Genomic DNA, 12497 nt, shown 5'->3' on the forward strand with positions numbered 1-12497 from the left:
CGGTTCACTACATGTAACATCGCTGAAACATTGCTATTCGATTTACTTACGGTTTAGTTGCGAAGGCTTTGGGCAAATATAATTTTGGGTTTTATGTAACTCATAACAATTCTAATGATCAAACTTCGGTAACGGAAAAATGCAAAGAAAAGACTGGGAAAGGGGAACGATTAAGAAGCTTGGCTGGTACTTATTTTATCGATCCCTGAAGGATGAAAGACAAACTCGACATCGCCGGAATGTAATCTAAGAAGGTAAAAATGGACGAAATGCCACTGAACATTTTGTTCAACATGATGACGATTCTCTCTGCTTACCGCATTTGGGCATTGAGATATTAATCAGCATGAATTCAAGACCTGTTGACATTCTATTTATTCACTCTCCAGATCAAGAAGTGTTGCACTTATTGTTTTATTAAATCGTGTACGTTGTCTGCTCAAGAGTGGGTTGTAGGATTAATTTACATGTCTTCTTCCCACCAGGGGAAAACTAAAAATGTTGTGGTCCCATATTTCAGTCCAACGTTATTGGTGTTATAAGTTTTGTTGCTATATTTTTTCATTTCATTGTTGTCGTAATTTTACACGTGCAGTTCTCTGAAAGAGGTTCTTAGGTGTTAGTCTTGCCACAAAGCGTGCAATATGCTTAAGGGAGGTGGGTGTTAATCGCTTTATTAGTTTCTAAGCTTTTTCGAACTTACGTACCCGGAAAAACCCCTACTAGTTCAGTGTAAAAGAAAAACCAACATACCAATATTTTCATTCTTTATTAGCACTTACAACAAAATTATTCTGATGTATAGTAGGTGTGGACTATCATAGAGTCAGGTACGATTGATTTGCACACCTTTCTGCATATGTTGCAATTTCAACATAGGAATCTTAAGAATGTATTATCGAAATATCGATGAAGTTATGTTTCTTATAATCACCCGATTATTTGATAACTTGTTTTCTAAAAATATTGTTGTTTACACACATTTTATGCGTCTATTATCAGAACATAACATTTTCACAGATGGTATTTGTACATAAGAGATAAACAATTTTCTATCATTATATTCACAGTAAACTACGCAACAGATAAGAATATTTCCGAAAGATAATTTCTATTTTGACATGCTACAATATAATATTATTTCGACCAATGAAAGCGTGTTGACATCCTGTCTTAGTATTGTATATCATACTACCTGCACCTAAGAACTAGTTTATCAAGTAATATACGATGAATATTTCAATTTCGCTTGATTTTATAAAAACATCTGCAACTGGGCAGAGCTGTGTGCATTTCATAAAAATAAGTCAAATGTTGCGATGACGCAGTGGCCGCTATGCAGGTACATCCATCTCTCTCTATTCGCCGTTTAGAACGTAAAATCTAAAGATGCGAATTTGTATCAAACCCCAGATATATGTCCATTATAAGTTGTATAAGATACAAGAGATTATTTGCATGTGTAAGCACATTGTAGGTATCAAATATAATTGAGGTGGTGTACATTTGAAAAAGAGAAAGTATGTTTTCGTCACTACATATTTCAGTGTTATTAGATGAGTTTGATATCTTCAATTAGACACGAATTTCAGAGTGTGAGATATAGCTCTCCGAAAATGTCTACATACAAATGAGCATACACATGAAACGAACACACAGACACACACCTGCATATATGTATATGTATATATATATATATATATATATATATATAATCAGGATTCCTGTTTTGACTTAAACATGATTCGAATAATCCTATCAGGTGGTGCTATTAAGTTAGACATGGCCTGGACCAATCTTTGGTCGAAACATATCTAACTACCACCCTCTTTTACTAAAAGTAAGAAATAAAATAACTCAAAAGCCAGAAAGGCGTGGAACCTAATGTCTGACAATGGGAGTTGCGAGCTATCGGTTATTTCGGTTATTGTAATATCGGTGACAGTTGTGACCTATATCAATTTTTCCTTTAAGTTCTAATTATTAGTAAGCCACATGTTTTAGATTGTCGTTTACACCTTATGGCTTCGAAAATCAGCGGGTGTTTTCAACGGTTTTTCTTAAGAGACTGACAGAGGTTGTTGGGTTTAACAGTAGACGTTAAAGTCGATGAAGCGGATTAAAATTTTCTACAGCAAAATCCGAAATACTGATCCTAATGTGTACCGATCTTAACTCCCTTTGTCGGCCATTATGTTGAGTACACTTGTGGCTCTTGAGTTGTTCTAACTACTATATTTTCCAAAAGAGCTGCTTGTCAGTACCGTCTGTAATTTTTGTGGCCTGTATTAAATTTCGCCTTAAGATGTAATTGCTAATGAGATACACTTTTCAATCATTTATATGTATATATATATATATATATATATATATTAGTATTTATATTTATATGTATATATATATATATATATATATATATATATAATATATATTATATATATATATATTAGTATTATATTTATATGTATATATATATATAATATATATTTATGTATATATATATAGTTACACATATATATACATATATATATATATATATATATAGATAGATAGATAGTTAGATATAGATATAAATACACACATATATATATATATATTCGTATATATATGTATATATACATATATATATATATAGATACAAATATATATATATAATATAATATATATCTATAATATATATATATATATATATATATATGTATGTATATATATATATATGTATGAATGTATATATATATATATATATATAAAAGTTTTTTCATATATATATATATATATATTTTAAAACAGAATAATTTGACGAAAGTAGCTTTCTAATAATTTAAATGTGCCTTCAGCGTTAATCGTTTTCTATTTAATATTTTGTTACTCCTCCATTCACAGACTATTTACACATTATAGGATGTTTATTAAACTGAGAAATTAAAAATATCGACGTTCCCGCAAACCATTAACTTCTTTAATTACCCGTTATTCATTAGTCATTCCCATTTAAAATGATCTGATTAATAATTAACTGAAAGTTTTTTTTTGATAGTATTTAAGAGAGAGTGATACATTAATGTTGAAAGCTTAGTGGAATTTCGGTGAATAGAAATAATATTTTAATCCATACTTCCAAATACACAGCCCTATAATTCATGCATCCGTTTTGGGAAAATTTCCTCTTGTATGAATGTTAGTGAATGATCAATCGATTACTATCACAGGTAAAAGAACATCTCTTAATATACCTGTGCCTCTGTGTGTGCCTGTCTGTCTGTCTACATTTGCCTGTAGGAATAAATACATGTGTATATAGATACAAATATATACTTACAATCATGCGAGCATATATAATATATATTAGTTGAGGCATAATACTTTAACTGTAGGACTATTTTCTAAAATCTTTATTGGATAGTTGTTTTTCACATTGTTATATAACGTTTTGCACTTAATTAAGAATCAAAGGTTTTCTAAATTCCTGTCCAGGTTTCAATATTTCGTAGTCTCATTATGAAAATTTTAATTTGAGACGCAGATGCAAGAGAAAATTTTACTAATTTTTAACATTTCTCGTCAGTTACGAATTATTTCGGTAGATATAACCTCTAGCTCTACAGAGTTCTGCATGTCGCTACACGGGCTGCTTACGCATGTCACGAGGAACAACTTCCATGAATCTCAATATTACAAAACCCTGACACATATAGTAATTAATCTCTATCACTCTTCATTAACATTTTTTCCGAGAGTTAATAGTAGAAAAATATATAGATATATATATGTGTGTGTGTGTGTGTGTGTGTGTGTGTGTGTGTGTGTGTGTGTGTGTGTGTGTGTGTGAGTGTGCGCTTGTATGAGTGTGCCACGACGCATTATTTAGTAGTTAATGTGTTACGCTCACGATCGGGAGATCATGGTTTCAATTCCTAGACGGATTTTTGAGTGGTTTTCTTGACCAAAACATTCCATATCCCGTGGCTCTGAGATCACTTCGAAACCTCACCGGTGGACCACTGTACATCTGCTCAGAGAACACCGATGTGATAGAGAGTGTGCAAATGTTTGCGCCGAACTTTTGATTTCTATAAACGAATAGTCTGTGTAGGTCGTTCCTCAAGATTTGAACGCACATGTCGCCCGGGAAGAGTTGACCACACATAACGTTCTGCTAGAGTTGAACACATATACGGTGAATAAAGTGTCATCTAAATTACTCAAAAAAGGAAAATAACACTGACATTCTATTTGAATAGATGTAGCTACCAAAATTACATTAAAATACCTTGAAATAGTAAACAGTAATTTGTTTCATTAAAATCACCATTGGCTTTAACCACGGCCTCCAGACAACATCGGAATTTCCGGCAACTCTATTGGTCACCCTGTATAAATTGGTGAATGCTGCCATAACGCTTGTCTTTAATTCATCTTTGATGTTACGAGGAGATTTGGTCGTCACTTTCACAACTGCACCCTTCACATAATCAACGGGTTTGCAGTCTGCGGAGTTATGTGGTCAGATGTTTTGAGTGATGTGGTCGTAGAAATTTTCTGGTAGACGTGACTGGGTTCTCCTGCTTGTGTGCCATGGTGCAAAGTTACACGGCATAGGATTTTCCTGCAACAACTCCCTTGACCCAAGGGAGAACTACATCCACCAGATATTTCATGTAGGTCTCCGCATTGAGTCTCATACCGTGTTGGAAGGTGAATAGAGGAATAAATTTGCTATAAAAAGTGGTCACTAGAAACACTGTGAAATTGACTAGATGTTTGATTTTTATCATTCTCAGTACATGACCTCAGATTGCACTGTTCTCAGATTAACACCAAAACACTAGGAAGTATCTGTATCGGAGCACCCGGTGCAAATGCCAAGCAGTGCAGTATGTTGCTTCGAAATATTTGGCAGATTGAAATGCATCATAATGATGCTTTTCTCAAAGGCTGTGCCAAACAAACCTGAATATGCTGTGTAGTTGACAACCCCCACCAAAAGAAAAAAACAATGCGCTGGTGCAATATAAAAATGATTAAATGACGACAATTTACCCATTGCATTTGGTTTAAATGTTTGGCCAAAAGTCACCTGGCAGTATATCAAAATTCCATGAATACCATCTGTAATTCTGAATTGACTCGAATGGAAAAATATGTCGCTCCAGGAATTCAGATTGAACAATTTTCCTGATATACATACATGCATAGATACATTCATACATACATAGATACATGCATACATACATACATATATATATATATATATATATATATATATATATATATATATAATATATATATATATAAAAGAAAAAATGAGGTAACAAAGCCAAGACTGAGTAGTTTTCAGCGCACTTATAAAGAAAAAGAATAGCTTAAATATGTTTCTAGGATAATGAGTATATAACTTTATGAGGGATTATGCGAGATGGCTAAATAGAATTAAATATTTGAGTTCGAAATAAAGAATTATTGTGGAAAAGGAGATATGGAATATAGTGGGGAAAAAGAGAATTAAAGTAGAAATAAAATATAAAATATTGTAGTTGCAGTTCCGTTTTTCGCGAAATGTGGCCTATAGAAGTGTATACATACATACATGCATACATAAATATATGTATGTATATGTATATGTGTATAATATATATATACATATGTATGTATATATATATATATATACATGCCCCAGCATGGCCACAGCTCATGAGCTGAAACTAGATAAAATGAAAATGCAAATGAATACATATAGTATGTCATCCCATAAATAATACAATTTTTTTGTAAATTTTATATTTACAATAATTAAGATAAACGAAGTTCTTTTTTCAATTAAAATAATATTTCCTTTATTTTCTATAATGCTGTTTTATCCGTCTATCTATCTTGTGGATTTACAAGGCCCCTGTCCCAAAATTCTCTTGTCTGTGACGACAAATACTCCTCCAGTAATGTTGTGGCCTTCTCTACAGAATTCATATTTTTTAAGACAGTGGAATAAATGATAATCAGATGGGTCAATGTCCGGCGAATATGATAAATTTAGCATCGTTTCCTATTCAAACTCCTCCAGTCTTAGGAATGTGATCCTCGCTGTATGTTGCCGAGAATTATCCTGATAGAAGAAAGCCTATTAGCTTTATAACCGAAGATGGTTGCTTCTCTTCTAGCGCTAACGTAATGAGCTCAAGCTGGTCGTGGTATATCTTTGCTATCGTTTGGTTTGTGCTTAGAAGTTCAAAGTGAAATAAACATTTCATATCTCACCAAACAGATAACAACACATTACGTTGGGGAAGACCTTTAACATGAGGCGCCGGTGTTTTGCCTTTTCCTCCCCACTGTCTTTGGCGATTGAGATTTTTATAGAGAACTCATTTGGTGTCACCAGGATATCTCGTGGAACTCTATAAATCTTCCAAGACGAGGATCTTCTCGGCTGTAATTTCCGGCTCGGAATTTCTGGAACAATCTTTGATACTGACTTACTCTTATTGTCTGATCCCCATATACAACATTAATATTTCTCGCAACTTCCGTTGTTGCATTTGTTGAACTGATAAAGCAAAATATGGCGAATATGCTCCTTTGTTAATTCCTTTATTATTTTTTATTCACGTAGGCCTAAATTCCCCATAGGAGAGGGTAACCATGACAGCACACCCACCAGGTATACCATTCATTTCCCAGCTCAAAGAGGTGAGTCCTGTACCATACTCTGGTGAAGGCATAGAAAGCAGCTTGCATTATAGCTTCGAAAAAATAAATGTTAAAATCGCACAGCACCCATGAAAACTTGCATTAAGAATAAGTAGAAAGTAAAATTATTACCTGCTTTTATAGAGAGTTGATGCAGGTAGTTTATCCAGCCCTCCTCCGACTTTTAGCGCATGTAATCGAGAAAGCAGCATTATTTATGTGATGGCCCAAGATATGTATATATATATATATATATATATTATTTATTGGACAGCATGATAGATTCTCGTATACATACATACATACATATATATATATATAATATATATATATATGTATGTATGTATGTATACGTGAATATATCATGCTATCCATAAATACTATATTTTTTGTAATTCTTATATTTACAATGATTATATATATATATATATATATATATATATATATATATATATATATATGTTTATCTTCCTATATATGAGTGAAACATACAGTTTTGCTGTAGAATAAGTCATACTGGATTACTTGGAGAAGTTAATTCTGCAATGAAAATGTGCATAAAACCTTAAGATTTGTTTGGAATTTGAATATGATATCTCAGTGACACATACTCTATGAATATGTAGAAATGTGAGACTATATCACGACAGTCAAATGACTACAGAGCCCATGTTCAGCAAATACATAATCCCACATCATATGTGACACTAATCCAAATGCTGTGAGACAAGCATCTTTTGTTCTTCAAAAATACTGTTGTATATGTATAGGTTTTATGTTTCTGAATATGATCAACGAATCAAGCACAATTCAGCGTTTAGATGATTCGAGAATATCCCAGGGATATCAATCAGCTTTCAGTTAGCAAACTTTGCCAGATTGTCTATTTTAGATTTGGGATTTAATAGTGTCTATAATTAAAACTGAATTTTACTACTCTTCAGTGTTCTACACATCATGATGAGAGACAACAAAATCGCTATGTGGTATAATGTAGGGTTACGTACATAATAAAATTTTGAAACATTTTGACTTGTTAGTTTAAAGAAGAATGGCGTTCCATGAACACAAGCGAATATTTTATTTGTTTATGCTATTTCAGGCAACGCCTTAGTGTTCGTTGATGACGAGAGTCGCCTGCCATTGACGCTGGAGATGCTATATTACGAGATTTCATTTTTTTTAAATCAGCAATATTTGACAAGCATGCGGTGATTATTTCCGGTTTATTTCTCATTACTCCAATAGAATGATACTACGCCAAGGTTATTTTAATTCTTTTTGTTTTATCATTGCAGAAATAGGATTAATAAGTTTGCGAATACAGAACTAATGTGTTTGTAAAACATTACAATGAAATTTGTTTGTTAGATTTGTGAATTATGAAAGGATATTGTCGTCTAGTTTAGAATAGTATTCTTATACGGCAGAAAACTGGACAACTGGCATAATATCTTATGTAAAATGCCCTCTTGAAAAAATACACACTTTTACTAAATTGCGTAGAATTTTGTGCAAAATATAATCAATATATTCCTAACCAAATCATTCCAATTTTGAAATACCAAAGCAACACTACATTAAAAACAAAACATGAATGAAATGTTTAATTTCCTTTAAATGAAAATGTTTAGTCTTCAAGCAAAAGAAAAATTAAGAAAATTATTTACTGCAACAAGTGTAGAGCTGAAAATATAGTGCAGTGCTTCGAGTTTTGATGACAGGACCTACCCAATATTTGTAAAACAGTTGCAACCTGAGCTGGTATTCCGTAGGTATACTGACAATCTTTGTTGTACCGGGTAAATGCGTGAGTGCAGCATATAAGGAGATCACGAAAATAAGTACTCAAATAAAATATGAAATACAACACAATATTCTCCCAATGCAATATCATACCTGCAGTATATTTTCTCATGGAAAACCAAATGACAAAGCGTCTTCTACGTAAATTCTTCTTCAAAGGAAACTGCAGGCGTAAAATAGAAGTGGTAAAGAGTTCTGAAGAAACGTTAATGAAGAAACTCTATAGGTTTAACTGCGAATAATAAATGGCAGTTTCGAAAACCTGCAATTTGATGCGCAGAGGAATTAGTGCATTCATGAATGTGAGAGAGTGCATGTGTCAGTCTTTTTGTGTTTGTGTGTAAGCTTGCAGATGATTTCAAATTTCACGATATGAAAGTTCTGTGTTGCTATAAACTTCATTTACAGGGATGTTTAACTTCGCTGTTACACAACGGCAGGTGTCCATGACATTTCTTTTACTATCATGTGTGTCTATTTCTACTGTTTCACATTTGTGCCAATACTACCAAATTGTATCTAGAATGGTTATCCAACAAGGAGAGAGTCCGACGACAGGAACTTAACTTGAATATATACATCGCCAAACCTAGTGTAATGCAATCACAATTTAAGCGGTTTCACAAGCACAACTCGGAACCTTAATCCTCTTCATTGTCCTTTTTTTCAAATCTGCCCTGATTAACACTAACAACAAATTACCTTGTTCTGTTAGTCACCTGAATTCATCTGTCTCCGTCAAAAATTCCATAGTTATTCTGGCCGTCTCAACTTTGAAATCAGGCCAGCAATGCATTACCTGTATTCCACGAACACTCTCCCCACAAACCTTTACAGAAATTTTGTCTTCATTAGCTCTCTATATGATTTCGAGGCTAAATCAGGTGCAGAAAGCCCAGTTATACGTTGATACTCTTACCACTCACCGTTATTTTTCAAACACTACACTGACCGACGACCTATTGCTTCTGAACGCTCTATCACATACAAATATGACAAAGCATAACTTGGCTATCATTTGTTCCACTTTTTTTGTGTTTCCCCATTCGGCAGCTCATGATGATACATTACAATGCAACACATTTGAACTAAAGGAAACTTTGTTTATTCCTCGTCACTACTAGTTGCTTAAGCTGTTTTTATTCCTATAAACCAGTACAGGAGCGGAACCCAATCGCTGATACTGTTTGTTTTTATATGGCTACGGTTTGAATCAGCCTAGGGTTTATCTACCTCCAGTATTTCCCAATGAAGAAGGCTAATGACAGAGAAACCCGTCTGGGAATACGTTAAGGAGAGACACTGGTCAGATATGGTGTGTCTACACATTTTGTAACATATGAAAGAAATTTTTCCAAATGGCAATTTCAGTGAATTTACCTTTAGAATTAAAATTATATCACAAAAATCAGTTCAACCAACGTTAGTTCCTTTTATTCCTTATCACTGTATATACTATTGATAAACAATAATATGAACAGTACAATATCTATTGTATAATATACATACTGAATTAACGTTCAACTATATAGAAGACGTTTCCAAGGTTTCGCTGTTAGCTTCATTGTCTACCAGGCTATTGAACACTTATTTCTACAGAACATAACATAAACAGATCGTTCTATTACCCATTATGTCACCATCAAAGCGAATTTTCGCAGATGGTATTATAGTGGTGTTAGACTACGTAACGTCAATAGATATTAAACACGGGAAGCATAATCATAAGTAAATTTATTTCGACGTTGCATTCGAAACATGATTTTTTCTTATGTCTGCAGGTGATATATTCTCAGATTAGTTGTATGTAAAGTATGTTTATTTCTCATGAGTGACTTATATGTTCTTTCAATGTTTGCTTATATAATTTGGTTTCAAATGTTGGGAAAAATTTAGACATCCCATGAGGGTGGTAAGGCGATTACGTCGACGCATTGTCCAATTAGTACCAATTTTATCGAAACCGAAAGGATGAAAGGCAAAGTAAACCTCGGCGGAATTTCGAATTAGAGGAATGAACTCAAGGCAATGACGTCATAGGGATGAGATGTTAAGTATTTTGCCCGGTGGGTTAAATCTTATGCTAGCTCACCACTTTATATGCTTATATAATGTAGGATATGTCCCCTGATTCTTACGTTGGTGCATATTGATCTATTATGAAAAATGACTTTGAGGAGTTTAAAATATCCAATCAGAAGTTTAAAACATTTCTCAGTATCATATTTTTGTATGCTATAAATTAAACATACAAACTGTGTAATTATCAATTTATGGCAGAATGTATTTCTCCTCTTTTTTCGCCTAAGTCCAATGAACATAGTAGTAAATTAGCAAATCCCCCAGAAAAGTAACACCGAACATCACTCCATTTGTTTCGAGTGTGACAGTAGTAGGATAAATTAACGATTGTTGCTTTGCTTTGGGATCACATCTGATGGACAAGTATGTATTTGACTTTGAAAATGATGGTCAATTACTACCAAGAACAATCATAATCGTTGAGGATATTTCGTATTTTGGTTGGAGTCTGACTTAATGGATTCAAATGAAACGTATTGTATCTGACTTACCTATGCTTTCATAATGTAAAATAGTCAAGAATACATTATACAGGTGATACTTTTACCTAAATACACTGCATAATGATGCCCTCGGCAATGAACGTTAATACAGTACGATCTGTCGCCCAATTCAAAGACGGGTTATAATTATTAAGACCGTTGATAATTTAGTATCAAAACAAAAGGGAAGAGGAGAGAAGCAGGCTATAAGAAAACTGTTAGGGACATAATACACTATATACTGGATGAAATGCTTTAAATAATTAATCAAACAGAAGATCGATTATTATCTCTCAGCAGTTTAAAGTCGGAGGAAGAATCAAGCGTTATAATTCATCATATGATGAACAATTGGATATATATTTTACACATGAAACAAAAATCATCAAAGATCGAAAACGAAGCTCTTTCCAATGAATGCATGTATTGAATCCAACACAAGAAACAGGAAAAATATTTCGGATTTATTAAATTATACTCCTCTCAGTTAACTAGAAGAAACTGTTGATGTTTAAAGACATAAAAGCAGTGTGGTGACACTCAAGATAAGCACCATCTTGCCGAACTAGACAAAAGAGGGCAATGTGCAATATTATAAACACAAATACTGTATGGATTGATGAATGAGTGTTAGCCAGTTCAAACTCTAAAATTACATAATTAATGTAATATATTATCAATGAGTTAGTTTCTATTAATCTTTATATAAGAGCTTGGCACCGAAAGCATATTTCCCTCAACATCAAATTTGGGATATTGAGTGAGTAAATCAAGTGCATATAGTGTTAAACATGAAAACCATCACAGTCAACGTTTCACCTGTGTAAACTAACTAGTGAATGTGCAATCAATAAGAAATAGCTCCATATATTACATGATGACGATTTGTTATTAATTAAGATTAGACAAAAAATATTGGAATATATGCAAATTTTGGTCATTAGTATTTTAGAATCGAATGAGATTGAGCGATAATCTTGGTATTCCGTATGATTACAAATTTAGTAAAACATAGATTGCACATTATTTAAATATATTTGGAGTAGTAAATAGCATCAAAATTAGCACAAACTGAATAAGATAATATTCATTGGAAATAAAATACGTTGTTGTAGAAGTGTTGCAAATAGAAAGTACATTAAATTTTACAAGTAGCATAGCTGAAAATATGAACTTATATAAAGACATATAAATAGTATCTACATTAGATGATACGCTTTCCATGCATGGAAAATATATACGCACCGTATTTAGTGTATCGAAGCGGATATTAAAAAAGCAAAAAAAAAAAAATAATAATGATAAAACGTGCTTTACTTTCGTGACATTTATGTGAAGAATTGTTTGTACAGAACTTAAATAAAATATATCTTCACTTCTCGTTTTCGCAACAATCGTCCCGCACGCCCACAAGAAAAGTCTAGTAGACAAAGAAATAATAAT

The sequence above is a fragment of the Octopus sinensis genome, linkage group LG19 (genome assembly GCF_006345805.1).
Source record: "Octopus sinensis linkage group LG19, ASM634580v1, whole genome shotgun sequence".
Taxonomy (NCBI): Eukaryota; Metazoa; Mollusca; class Cephalopoda; order Octopoda; family Octopodidae; genus Octopus; species Octopus sinensis.